Raw genomic sequence first — 14,603 nt, forward strand, 5'->3', positions numbered from 1 at the left:
AATCAGTCATGGGTTTAGTGAAGGAGTGGAAAAAGAGAGGAAAAAGAGGGGGGCCTGTGAATAGAACTGGCCTTCTCAGCACCAAGGTTTCCACCATCTTTCTCCATCTACCCACTTTTCCTGGAAGTCCCAGATGAATGGTCATGATGCACACCCACAGCAGTTGTCCCAAGAAAATGCCTCACCTCCAGTGAGTACAGGAAGCACCCACCCTCCTAATCAGAAATCTCCAAAGAACTTGAGCCATACCACAGCAGTGTAGTACTCTGAATCGCATCCGACAGCCTCTAATCCTCCCCACTTAGAGTGGGTCCATATCTATCCCCCGAGCCACAAAGGTGGAAGGGTTAACGCTGAAATACCTCACACAGACAACATGCTATGAATATTAACATGGATGCCAAACACTGGTCAGCTGATGGGGCAGAACCAGCACGAGCAACCTCTCCACAGTGCTGCTGGTCCCCAGGCACTGCTTACTAAGACAAGTCTAACACAACAGTGTTGTGTTAACCAATTAGTAGTTAGTAAGTAAGCAAGTAGTTAACCAATTAATAAGTAAGAAATGTCTTCCTGACTCCACCAAGGGATGAGACTTGAAGCAGAAGAATATACCATCCCTTGTTTTTTCCTAGCTAACTACAAAGTAAGCTCAACAACTACTTCCTGTCATGCAGAAAACAGTACGTTGGCAGCTACTATGCCTGGGTGTTAGTGCGATGCATGAAGATCTATTGTTTTCCATATCAGCCTGCTTGTGTACGTAAATATTAGTGAAATAAAGGCCAAGCAGGAACTGAACTCTGCCTGGGAACAGCTCCTTCATGGCATACCCAGGGAAACAGGCAATGAAATATTTAGCAACTGTGCAAAATTTCTGAAAAAAACAAACACCACTATCTTCTTTTGTGGCTATCTTTTGCGTAAACTCATGCAGAGAAACTAACCAAGTGTGTTTGTTTATGCTGCTCATGGGAGATTTCTTGTTGTTGTTTTTGTTTTGTTTTAAACTAGCTTGCTCTAAGTAAAAAGAACAATGCAAACAGTTCTTGTCATTGAGGAATTTGCAATGGAAGTTTGCCTTTGAATACCCAGGAAATTCTGTGGTACAATTTACACTCCTTTGGATGTATTAGGGAAACACACAAAGTAACAGTAAAAGCCTGTTCCTATAGAGAAACTATAGACTAGAACAGGCAATATGTACTGAGGAAAACTATATTTGTTCTGCTGTACAATGAGAAAGATTAAGATGTCATTTTAAAGATGCATTATTTTAATTTTTTGTAATTTGCATTGGATAATAGTCGGTGCTCCAAAATGACCAGATTTTACACACTCTGCAGACCAGATATGCCAGGCTCCTCCACTCTGCTGGCATATCTGTGCTACAGAGGTACAACTGTGACACACACAGACACATCTGACCTCTTTTTAGGCAGTCACTGGTGCTACCACTAAGAAAATACAAGGGTAGGTATGCCAGCCCTGGGTGCCCAGGTCTGTCCTGGACACTAGGTCCTTTTTCAAATATGTTCTGCTGTGTTAAACCCATAGATTATGATATTGTTTAGAAGAAATACCACTTCTATACATCAAACAGGAAAAAAAAAGTGCTTTCTAGGGGTTCAAAGTCATTTATCAAAAATAATTCCTGAAGGGGAAATAGTTTTTGTGGTGGCCGTTTATTTCTGAAAGGATTATCAAAATGATTAAGTGCCAAGGCAATGGCTGTGAGAGAATGGCCACTTTCTGGATGTGAGGCTCTCCCAGGATACCTGGAAGAAGCCACTCTTTTATAATCTTCCTTTAACTCTTGCTGTGACCGAAAATTTTGTAACTATGACGGCACTGTGCCATCTGGATAACAGGATCCTACTGAAGCATCCATCTGATTAAGGAAGTGATAACTTCACCAAATCTTACATTTTAAAATTCATGCAAGCAGGAATGGTGTTCACAACGCATGGTTTAAATGAAGGGCACAAGTGAGCAGAGGGGCTGGCCGCTTCCTCACCTAAGTGACCTGCACACACCTATAAACGGTTACAAAGCCACTCATTACCTCACATCTCCCTGCAGCCTGAAGCTCCTGTAGAGAACCACATCTGTCAACTGCTCCTTCCAGAGCTGGGGTTTCACCTAAGCCCACAGCACAGCTGGGACAAGAAAGTGCTGTGCTTTAAACGTTATATTATTAACTGTATGAAACACAAATCTGAACTGAAGCTTTGTCATTTTTTTCTGTTCTCATTTATTGCTTGAAAGCTCAGACTAATACTTACAAAAATGATTAATTAGTCAATTTCACAAGTGGATGAAAGCACCCAATACCAGAAATTTATTATACTTTGAAAAAAAGCCAAGATGGTGAGAAAGAAGTAGAGAGAGGGACAGTGAAGCAGTTATAAGGGGCAATTCAGTGACTTTTTCTATTACTTCCGTGGAATTAAGATTAATTATTAGATTTCTTAAAGAAAAACAAGATGGGATTGAAGGAAAAACATGGATATGTCCATGCAAAATAAAATTTGGGAAGAACAAAGGAAGGATGGGGTTCCCTGCAAAACAAGATAAAGCTGAGAAAAAGAGTTTCAGTCATAAGGATCTGGTTAAACAAACTTATCTTGTAGGTATATAGCAGGAGATGCTAGCTTAGCACCTGCCTGTAAATCTTGTTTGCTAGGCAGAACAAAAAGTGACAGAATTTACAGGATACAAAGATCTAGCTGGGCAAAAGAACAAACTTTGAGCCCAGATTACAACGCATATATTAATAAAAGGAAATGAAGGGGGGGGATGGCTGATAGACAAACTGAGAAGAATATGAACCCCAAGTACCATGGCAGTAGGGAAAGGGGGAAGGGCTCACTAGCATCAGGGTACAGGGATAAAAGTGGGGCTGTGTCCCCCAGAACTCTGGAGACCCCACAGGGGTATGCCCCAGTGGACTCTTTTTATTCAAGTAAAGAAAGCTGAAGTCTCTCTTCTGTCTTTTTGGGATAAAGATGATTGACAAAGCTTATTGGAGCAGAAATTTTCCTAGCAGGATCTATCCAAGGAGCAGTAAGGATTACACCCGTCCCATATTTGACTGCAGTTCATCTCCAGCAGGAGAGCAAAAGAGTGAAGATCCATGGGCAAAAAAGATAAGTCACGAGAAAAGGGAAAAAAAAAACTTTCAGAGAACATCTCAGACTGGGGAGAGCACTCAAGTGGCACCAACATCTGCTGAGGTTTCACACACACCAGGACCAGAAGACAGCACTGCCTTGGGACACACGTGAGATCGGTCAACCAGACTGACGGCAAAGCAGAGTCCATCTGGAAGGTTTGACAATTTTCCCAGCCAACTGCTTCAAGGCTCTCAGTCTAAACTTACCTGAAAACGTAAGCCTAAAGGAACTTCAGAATGTAACAACTGATTCTGTCTCAAATGTGTAGGTTGACAAAGCAATTTCTACTAGCCAAGCTACTTTGAGTTGTAATAAAAAAAAGCAGGCTTCTCAAAACTTCATTGCAGAATGAATTCTGTCAGCTTTGCAGCATAAAGCATTTGCAGTTGTATTTAAAAAGAATGCAGTGGTGCCACAATGTTGATTTCTCTGGTTTACTCTCTGAAAAGCAATGAAACGTTGCCCTCCACTTAGGACAATAGGAGGAGTACACCTCCTCTCTTTCTTCTTTTCTCCAGCAGTGTATCATAAGCATTTTACATACTTGGTCACACTCCTGTCATTCAGTGACATGGAAAATAAGATAGACAAATGTTTATTTAAACTTACTTTCTGATAATGAAACGTGTCAAAAGATGTGTCATGCATCCTGCTGTCCACACCAAAGCTGAAAGGATGTATTTGTACCAGTGTCTCAGGAAGGAAGGCCCAGAAAAGAGAAGCGGAGCCTCTCCCACTCCTGCCCTTGAGCAATTTGCTTCATCGTCAGGAGATAAACTCTGTTTACATTCCTGGAAAGATGATGAGATTATTAAGATGATGTCTGGACAGTGCTTTGAACATTCAGAAGAGCCACATTATGTTAAGCATTAGGATGAATAATGTCCCCTTCCTTTTTAATACCCTGATTTCCAAATACATACAGGCAGCCAAAACACAGAGTTGAGTATGCCAGAAATGCTGGTGTAAATCCCTGGCATCACACATCAATGTGCTCTTTCATGTGAAATTAAAGCCTCCTTTTTTGAGCATTAGTGGAAACAAAAGATGGGCACTTGAATAGTCAAAGGGAAAACAAAAAATGGGAAGAGAGGTGAATGGAACAAATTGGACCGAATTAACCTGTCTGTTCAACCCTAACCAAAGGGCAGCTGAAGAAAAACACTTTTTTGCTCAGCTGCTATCCACGTTAGTCACAAAATATCACATGAGGCTTACCAGGAGGTCCTGACCAACTGCACACTAATTTAGATGCCCATCATTCAAATCATGCAATTTGCTGCATGTCATCTTCCTCTTAAAAATCCAGCATTGAAGGGTTCTGTGGCTTGCCTCAATATAGCTCTTCTGGTGTGACCTTGGAGAAATCCACATTTTCTGCATTCCATATACACAAACCCAGATATTATATTTTATCAAATGAGTTTTGCTAAACTTAAGTCAGTTTTTTTATGGTAAAGCAGCTTAGAATTTCAGGCTAAAAGCTATTCTAAAGCATTGTGTCCTTTGCCAGGAATATTCACTTAAAATTGAATAGCACTTATAAAAAGTGAATATCCACTTAAAAGTGAATTTAAGAACAATGCTCTTTCTTAAGTAGCAATATTAAAACAAATTACACAAACTAATACTGGTTTTGATGAAATGTTGTCCTGAATTCTACACCCATACCCTTGCAAAAGTCACTGAGTGCAGTACTGTTTCCAATTAGAACCTGCTGATGTATCCAGTATATAGGCTACAGTTATGAAAACCCTTTTACTTGGTTTAGCAATCCATTCATTTTGCAAAGTAAAGTTCTGGTAGTTCTCAGGTATATTCTAGTTCTAGAGTTGTTCTTCTGTACCCAGCAAAGATTAGGAAATTAGTCTCAGAAAGTGATTTCATCACTTCAGAGCCATCTTTTGCCACAAACAATATTTCTGTATAAGTATTGCACAATCCCTTTCATAATACCTCAAATTCCCTCTTAAAACTTCACTCCCCCTCCTACTAACTCTTCTAAGAACCTCATCACTCTACTTAGAAGCCTCCATTCAATTTCCAGATTATGTGAACAATGCCTATCCTTTTGTTCTTATATCCATATCTGCCTGCAGCTCTATAGCCCTTCCCCTGCTGATACATACCCACAGCTGTTGTTGCAGACAGGAATAATGTCACGTATTCCCACAAGTCCCAGAAAAGAACCAAAGGGCTACTCAGCTTGTTGGAACAGAAAGAACCACGAAGTAAACTCAGAAGCCCTAGAGACCAAACCAGACAAAAGCAGGAAAGGCACAATGATCGAGATGCACTGCATGGGTACAGGAGACCTCCTGGTGCCATGAACGACACAGGCTCTGAGCATAATTCACCTGGCCCTGCTCTGTTCTGATAATATTGAATCCGCTTGAACCACTCAAGTACTTTTCTTCCTTTTCTGTGAAGGTTGTGCTAGGCATAAAGAAATTCCAACTGCTGCTACCTGTGCTTGGGAAGGGCAATCTGCTGGGCAAATTATGGTGTTGGCACTCCAGCAGGCCTTCACCAGAGCTGTGACGGATTGCCATGCTTGTCTGCAACACCAGTTAGGTTCTCAGAATGAGAATGAGATGTCCTAGCCACATCTTGGTACCCTTCTGCCAGCTCAGCTTCTCGTGACTGAAGGTGGAAAAGAGATGAACACAGCCAGGACAAACAGCAGTGTGGCCATGTGCTGGGGAGGGTGTGGAGAGGGTTATTTCCCACGTTTGAAGAAAATAATCCAAGGGGATTTAAAGTTTTTCATTACTTTTTTTTCCTTCATAAAGTCCATAATAAAATCAGACCACATTAAGCAGAAATGAGCCTACTAGAACCTATGAATAACTTGCATTCTTCCACTGGAGCCTGGCCAGTTACCCTTGGAAAGAATTCCTGTTTACTTTGTAGTGAATGTGAGAGACGCACAGTCTGCCAGAAGTTTTTATGACCGTAAAAACACAGCCAGAGGCTGTCACAAATGGGGAAATCACAGAGAAAGTTAATTTTTAATTTCAAGGCCAAAGATTAAAATAATATATATTCTGTAAAAAGTTATTTACTTTATCACATACAAGATAAGTTTACATGAAAGATATTCTAGTTCAAAGGCAACTTTCAGATACTTCAGTAATTAGCTTGTTTTTCAAAGCTGGTTGGATTTACAAAACTGTTTTCCTTACCAAACACGTTGTTGTTTGTTGGGCTGAGATGACTGTCTCAGTGTACCTGCATCCTTCTGCCACAAAGCCTCAGCCAGGCTACACTGAGAGTTCAGATGCCAGTGTCCTTGATCAAGGCATTCCCAAAATCTGCAACATTTGGAGGATGATCAGACAAGCTTCCTGTTCTGGCTCTTTAGCAGTTCAGTCCTGGGGTTAGTGCTACATAAATTACACCTCGAACTGTAGGCCTGTAATGATAGAAATTCCAGAAAACACAATTTTCAGTACCCACAAGCCTGAATTGTGAGGCTTGATTAAGAAAACGAGCTCATGTGATAAGAAAGTGAGTGTGATTATGCAGCCCTTTCAATGCACATTATTTTTATTACTTTCTGATCTTTGACATAGGTGAATGCATTTTTTATGAGTCTCCATGGCCTTGTATATAATATTTGTATTCCCCCTTTCTTGGTAAAGCTGAATGTAAACCATGAATCAAAGAGAAAGGCACTCTCATTTTCATTTGCACTTTTACCTTTTCATGTAACTTGTCTCTTTCACACAACTTTCCTCTTTTCCCATGAATTAAACAAGGGCTTATGATCTACAGATGTTTGCTGTCTCAAATCAGTCACATGCACACCAGCTGTCATAACTTCCCTGACTCTGATATTTTTTCCTAATGTCTATCTCATTTCTTTAAAGCACATTCTCCAGCCTTTGGTTTTTTTTTTTTTTTTTTATATTCAAGACCAGGAACATGTTTAAGGCCTTTCCTGAACCAGAATCTAAAAACAGGTGACCTGAAAGCCCCTGAGCAGTAGTAAAAACAGGAGACAAATATCATCTCAAAGAGACACGTGAGCATATCTGGCCTTGTCAGAAACCGGAAATACCAGGAGTCTTACATAAAAGGTTGCTACCCTAAAATTGCATACCCAAGGGACTCGAACCGTTTAAACAAGGTTCAATTAAACATCCAGACCTTCTGATGATTATCCAAACCTCTTTGAGAATCCACAAGTGCTGAGGTTCCCTCACCAGCACTACCTTGAGTACATCCTGGAAGCAGCCTGCACCTTGAAGAGAGCAGCGATAAGGCATAGCCTTCCCAAAGCCAAATACAAAAGTATTAAATAGATCACGTTGGTAGGAAGTTATGAAACAAGTGATACCGTAGAGATTACCAAGAGGCTCAGAAAAAATAAATCAGAGTTTATAAATATCTTCAGAGTAGGACTATCAGTAATTATCCAGCCTCAGAAAACACAGGATTTGTAAGACAAGAAAGAAAACACTTTGAGCACCTGTCCATAACACTTTTTTTTCTTAGCAAATGGGGAAATTTGCCTATAAAAATCCTTAGTCCTCTCACCCTAAAAGGAGATGGTCAATGGTTCTACATCTAGGGAACCAAGCAGCACACCACAGAAGCTGGGAATAACTACTGCTAGTGAGTCAATCAAGTTAGGACAGAAGTAACTCTTATTAAAGCTGCTTCTGTGAACAAGGACATTCAAGAAATTAACTTTTACAGCAGAGTAAATAAAAACCTCTATTCAGAAGTCCGGTAACTTTAATATGCTTTTGGAAATGAACATCAAAAATCAAAGCCTCTTTAATTCAAACTATGTCTAATCACCTAGAGGATTAATGCCGTTTGACTAATCCATATTAAATTCACATTTTTAGGTAATTCAGATTATTGCTTGAGTGTTCTTGCAAAAGCAAGTCCTAAATCTCACTAATATTAATTGGCCAAAGGAAGAGTGGCCTTTCATTTTAGTTGTTTTTCTCCATTTGTTTTACCTTAGCTCTGAAGCCTGTTCAATTTAGTGTATTAACGCTGCAAATTAACCTTTTAGGCTACAGTGAGCAAAATCCTGATGTTCTTTGTAAAAATACTCAAAATAATACAAAGGAAGGGTATTTTCAGATCTAGTTGTCTGTCTGCAGACAGCCTGAACATACGAGTTGAGGATACAGACAAATGGACCAATTCTGACCTGTAATGAGAGGGTAAAGGAAAATTCCTTATTTCCTGCTTCTTCCACAGCTTCTTATTAAGAAAAAAGTCTGAATTTCCATTCAGTCTCAACCACTGTGGTTTGGGTTTTATTTGTTTGTCTATTTTTTTTTACGCTTTCCAGGGCAAATGTCTAGATACTCATACAAATTCAAGTCTTCCACAGGTTAGCTGTATTAGCAAGAGAGTCCTATACTGTCTCCAAGAACCTTCTCTTCCAACTTATGAGCAGTTGCGCTCACAAACCTCATATAGTACTGCCAAACTGTAGATACATGAGGCATATAGAGCTACTTATTTCCCACTTATTTCATGCACTTCAGATAAAGCTTTTTGTATTTCTCAGATACTGTTCAGAGGCCCAGACTGTCAAACCTGAGATAAAATTGCTCAACTCCAGAGCACCTCTTGCCAGCTAATGCTTTCAATGATCTAAAAGCAATCTGCAGCTCAGCCTCATCAAAACCTTGATAACAGCATGTCTCAAACATTTGTCTATTTTTCCCAAACTACAGTAGTTGGTGTCCAAGGGGATACTGACTCGACCTTCACACCTTGCTTGCTTGTCCTTGCAGGTGTGACAGTCAGCTGCAGCAAAAAGGCTGACATTCCTGCTGTGCTTTCTCTCCTATGCTGGATTCCCATAGAGTCATTGAAAACATATAAACTATCCATCACAAAGCATTACCTCTCCTATCTCCCAGATCAAAGGCCACCCTTAAACAATCCTAATTAATAATTGTGCCCCTTCTAGCATCTCTTTAGAAAAAAACCCTCTGCATTTATAGTTCTCATAAGTCAGGATTTTATGTGCCATCCCTCCTGGATTTAATATTTCTCTCTACAACAACTGAGAGAAACAACACGCTATTTCTAGAAAAACTCGTACAGGGTTGTAACAGGCTCTCATACAAAGGCATTGTTTTGCTTTCTTGTTTGCTATCCCTACGGAACTATAAAATCCTGCTTTAAGTTATCAACTCACATCTATTCACATGCAGCAATGACTTTCAAGACACCCCAGGCTGGCTGCTAGCAGCAAAATGCTTTAAAGACACTTATTACCATTTGGAATATTTTTACTTCAAAGGAAAGGATTAATTAAGATTATGGAAATGATCTCCAATCTCTGCATTTCCACAGACCTGTTTTTCCCCCAGATACTATCTAATGACTTGTTAAACTATACATTAGCCATACTGCAGAAAAGACATTTTTAGTGCAATGCAGAGTGGGCAATATCATCTTCCAGATGTACGTGCTGCTTCCAATTAAAATCTTGCTTGAAGTGCCAGTCCAACACCCTTGGCATTCAGACCTACCAGGATCTCAGAGTGCCTCTGGTTTCAAGTCTCTATTCAAAGCAGTGTCAGCTCTGAGGTCAGACCAGACTGCCTCACACTGTGAAGTCTTGGAAACGTCAAATGGTGGAGACTGTACAATCTCCCAGGTTTTATTGTCCTAATGGTGAAAAAGTTACTTCTCATATCCAGTCTGCAGATATTGCTGTGACATTCTCTAAAAGCTGCATCTTCAACAGGCTGAACAACTTCCATTTCCTCAGCCTCTCCTCACTCGGCAAGTGCTCCAGCCCTGAGTCTTTCACTGAAATCACTTCAGTATTCAGTCTTTATTTTAACAGGACCCCAAAACTGTTTTGTACTGGATGTGATCTAAGAAGTGCTGAGCAGAAATGGATGATCTGCATTTTGATTTCATGGCCCTTGCCCTGATCATGTTACCCAGGATGCTGCTGTCAGGGCACAGTGGGCACCCTTCCACTCATTCCCCTGGATGAAGGGACTTCCCTCGAGGGCTGCCTGCCCCTCAGCTAGGCAGGCCCAGCCTGGGCCACAGCCACAGCCTTCCCAGGGGCAGGGCTTCACTGAATTCCACAAGCTCCATCTCATCCCACCCCTCTGTCTGTTTAGGCCACTCTGAGTAGCAGCCCTGCTCTCAGGATGTCACCTGGTTCTGTCAGTTTGATTTCACTTGAAAACCTGCTTCCTCCACAACACTGATAGTAAAATTATAGAATCAAAGAATCCTCAGATTTTGAAGGGACCATTAAGTGTCATCCAGTCCAACTCCCCTGCAATGAACAGGGACATCCACAGCTCAATCCGGTGTTCAGAGCCTGGTCCAGTCTGGCCTTGAAAGTCTCCAGGGACGAGGCATCTACCACCTCTCTGGGCGACCTGTTCCAGTGCTTCACCACCTTCACTGTGAAAGATTTTTTCCTTATATCCAAACTCAATCTCCCCTCTTTTAGTTTGAAATTACTTCCCCTTGTCCTGTCACCACAGACTCTGCTGAAGAGTCTCTCCCCTTCTTTCTTATAGCCCCCCACTAGATACTGAAATGCCACTAGGATGAAGATGGCCCAAGTACAGACATCTGCAGTGCTCCACCAGTTTGTCAATCTCCAGGTAGAGAACCAACAATTAGCCATGTGACTCTGAGCCTGATCCTCCAACTAGTTTCTTTAAATGGACGGACAGCCAAATGGGTACTGAATCCTCTCCTGTGTTCCAAAGAAGAATTCTCTTTCCCGTGTAAAACTGGAGGAACAAAATCCCAGAAGGTGGTGCCTTTCTACCTTTAAATTAGTAATTGGTGGATTAAGCTTAAGTATTTGTGTATTGCAGGATTACCCTGAAAGTATGTTAAACGTTAGGCTAGAGAACAACCCGAGAACAGTTAAGCAAACAGCATCTGGAGCTATACCTTGATTTGCAGGTACAAAAAGATCAGAGATTCAAAGAAAACTCCTACTCCCACAGATGATCCCTCTCTTTTACTAGAAGAACCATGTGAGAGTATGCAAAAATGTGCACATGAACAAGTCACACATGCAATTCAGCCCAGCGGAAGAGCTAGCTTACTTTCCAGTAGCAGAGCTCTTGTTCAATACATGACTGGATCCACACTTAGTGGAGCCACACTTAGTAGATTTGCATCCATTCCCGCTGGGGTTCTTTGTGCTTTAGGCCTTTTGCCCAGCCTTTGCTGGAAGCCTTCCTCTTTCCACCCCTGCTCACACTCACCAAGTGTAAATGACAGATTTATTTACTCATAGCAAGACCAAAAAAAGCAAAAAAAAAAAACTGATTTAGTGTAGTAGGATAAAAATATAGACAAAAACATACTTGTACAATGTCAGGGTGCAGATCTGCTGAAGTAATACAAGGAACATTTCTTTAATGGTGGGAATTTTTCCCATGCAGCATTAAACTGGGCTGCTTGGCAATGCTAATGCTTACTTTCTACATCACAGTCATTGTTCTTTCCTTTTGTGAGAGACAAAATCTTGTTTTTGCATAACCAATAGAATGAAATATTGTTTTTGCCTAAGTAATAGAATATTCTATCAAAGGGACGTAGTACCTCAGAACTCGTGATACAAGACAAGCTTTTGTCTGTGGCTAAAGACTAGGGATAGTACTAGGCTGAGAAAGAATGTTCTTTTTAGAGCTACCAGGAGAGTCTGGCTGCCATGTTAATTTATGTACTCTCCTCCCTTGGAAATATCACTGGCAGGGCTGCGCAACAAGAAATAATGGCTTTAAGACATAGACCTGCACAAGAAGAAACAAACTTACCTGGCAGATATATTGCAGGAGATGCTGGTTTGGCGACTATTTTGTGGATTCTGCTCAGTTGAAGAAACAAAGAGAGATGAACTTTTGTCATCACCTGCTTACCTGACAAAGAAGGGATGTGTGCATGGTATGCAAATTGGGAAGAACGTGAACCTGAGTACTCAGCTAATGAGAAAGAGGGGAGGGACTCAGTGTCAGGAACTAAGAAATATAAGATCCTGCTTTCCTTGCAGCATGTGCTTCTGCTTGCAGAATGCCTGCCATTGCAGTCGAGAAATAAAATACTGGTCACTGAGATCCTTGCCTGAGCCTAAGTTACTGACTTGCGAGTGTTTCTCATACTTTTACTTTTTTTCCTACTGTGCCTCTTGCAAGGGCCAGTTTGATTCCCACCAAGAGCCAGATGGTGTCCTATACACACACACCCTCCCTTGGCAGCACAGCAACAATCCTGTAAAGTAACAAGTGAGAACACAGCAAACGTGCTGCTTAGTCAGCTGCTGGTCTACGTGATGAAATGCTCTGCCTGTGCCTAAAGCTTCAGAGGGAAACCTAGATGGAATTTTTCCTGTCAGAGTGTAGTTACTGAGGCTCATAATACTGAGCTGAATTCAAAGGTTTCTGTTATTAACATTGGAGGGAAAAAAATAATTTTGTGAAAGCAGAAATTCAGTTATTAAACATCAAGGACTTTTTCACATATATTGCATCTTTACATTTTTATTTTGATACAAAATTTAGATACCATTTAGATACAACAGAAGTGATACTGTTGTCGGTATGGCTAATCTTGTCTTTTAGGAGCATTTTGAAAACTAGCAGATCTATATAGGCTGCTAGAAGGCAGATTAGCCCTATCCTTAACTAACTGTGCGAGTCTGGGAGAAGTGGGGGGTCACAATCACAAGACGACCATGGACCTCTTTCCAAATACATAGACAGTTTTCCCAACTTCATATAAAGGGTGTACCTTTCTTCCATTGACATACACGCTAGGTGGAAATATCCCCCATGTATCCAGTGTTGTAATAAGTAATGCCTGCTTCTTAATGCTACATTGGTGTTAAAGGAGTTTTTCTTGGGCTGAAGTTTGTCCAGCAACAGTATGGCATTCTGTGGCTGGACAGAAGCCACACACTTCTCAGGTCTGCATTCTTTTTCTTGTTCCTTGGTTTGACACCTCCTTCAGCGTACTACACAGAGGCATCCAATCGAAAGCCCAATTCAACATCCTCCATGCTTTCCTCAGCACACCATTAGTCATTACATGCTGTAGGAATTAGACATCCTTAATTTCGTTCCACCCATATTAAGAGAAAACAAGTTTTAGAGAACACTTGTCCACTGCTTTTTAACTCTACTCCTTTTCAATAAGCTCTCAGTACCCCAATTAACATTTCCTCGGGCCTTTATTTAACCCAATCTGTTAAGGCAGAACAAAGATTCATGGCTGATTGTTAGCTGTAACATGTAGACTTACAGGAAAAGTTGTCATCTGTAGCACCTGGAAGTAGGACACTGGTACTACACAAGAGCGCATTTGCTGTCCAGCAGCCTTCAGAGCAGAGGGAAAGAGAAAAAATACTAGGTCAGGTCAGAAAGAGAAGAACAAAGGCAATGAAAGCAAGAGGAAAAGATAAAGTAATATAGACAATGCAAGTCTAAAACTAGAAGTTTTTGCCTCCAGCAGGGGCTTTTGTAAATTATGTCAAGACTTTTTCTGTCTTGGATGACTCTTAGCTGAATTTACAAGATCCAAGAGTAACGTGTTGGGGATAAGGCAACTCTACCTATAAATAACTGGGTAAAAAAACAAACAAACAGGTTTCAAGGCTTTGCTGATTCAACAAGAAGGAATGAAATTTCTCTTCTTCCCTAGTCACACACGCTTGAAATAAAACTTGTGGAAAATAACATTAAGAGCTAACAGTAAGGATATTAGAGGAAGTAGGTTATGCTGACAGCCCTCACTGATCTAACACTCTAACTTAGTATTTTAGAAGTGCTGGAACAGGGAATGTGCAAACTTGCATTCTTTACATTCAAGGCTACTAAGTGCTCTCTGGTTCAACCAGACATTTGGCACTTTTATTTATTACTTGGGAATACACAAGTAAACTGGCTAGTATTACCACATATTTGGAATGGCCTTCAGTGAGGTGTTGGCATATTTCCATTTCATTTTTAGGATGTCAGTGGTTTGGGACTGGACCGAAACATTTCAGAGCCAACATAAACATTTCTTTTTTTTTTCAAACTATCTTTAGGGGAAAACAAAAGTTTGGCTTTTCCACAGCTTTAAGAGTTACAGATTTACTTCTGCTGGCATTTTCATCCATGACTTACACTAATGACAGTACAATCACACTACACCTCAAAATGGTGAGACATAGTTTTGTAGCTCCAAGACTAAAGACAGGCCCTGTTTCAGAGCATGGACAGGCAATAGAAAGAGGACAATTAGTGCTGTAGGAATAGTCTTGGAGCCTGCAGATTAATTTTAAGGAGTACATTAATGCTCTGTAGTGCACTATGTCATTGACTTTGTGCAATTAGAACCTAATATGTCATTGTATACAATCTGTGACAAGAACCTAGCCAACAATAGGAACACATTGCAAACACAAGACAA

General features: G+C 40.7%; 1 long non-coding RNA gene across 4 annotated transcripts in view; it reads right to left on the minus strand.

Annotated features, from left to right (window-relative positions):
* LOC110402217 overlaps positions 1 to 14,603 on the minus strand; it is a 106,217-nt gene that overhangs the window by 20,832 nt on the left and 70,782 nt on the right. For all 4 annotated transcript variants that reach the window (XR_002440977.1, XR_002440976.1, XR_002440975.1 and 1 more), the window contains exons 12-15: positions 13,452 to 13,526; positions 6,362 to 6,591; positions 5,306 to 5,422; positions 3,786 to 3,967 (exon numbers count right to left, since the gene is read on the minus strand). This is a non-coding gene — a long non-coding RNA (uncharacterized LOC110402217). The remainder of the gene's footprint in view (positions 1 to 3,785; positions 3,968 to 5,305; positions 5,423 to 6,361; positions 6,592 to 13,451; positions 13,527 to 14,603) is intronic.

The sequence above is a fragment of the Numida meleagris genome, chromosome 7 (assembly GCF_002078875.1).
Source record: "Numida meleagris isolate 19003 breed g44 Domestic line chromosome 7, NumMel1.0, whole genome shotgun sequence".
In the NCBI taxonomy this organism is placed as follows: Eukaryota; Metazoa; Chordata; class Aves; order Galliformes; family Numididae; genus Numida; species Numida meleagris.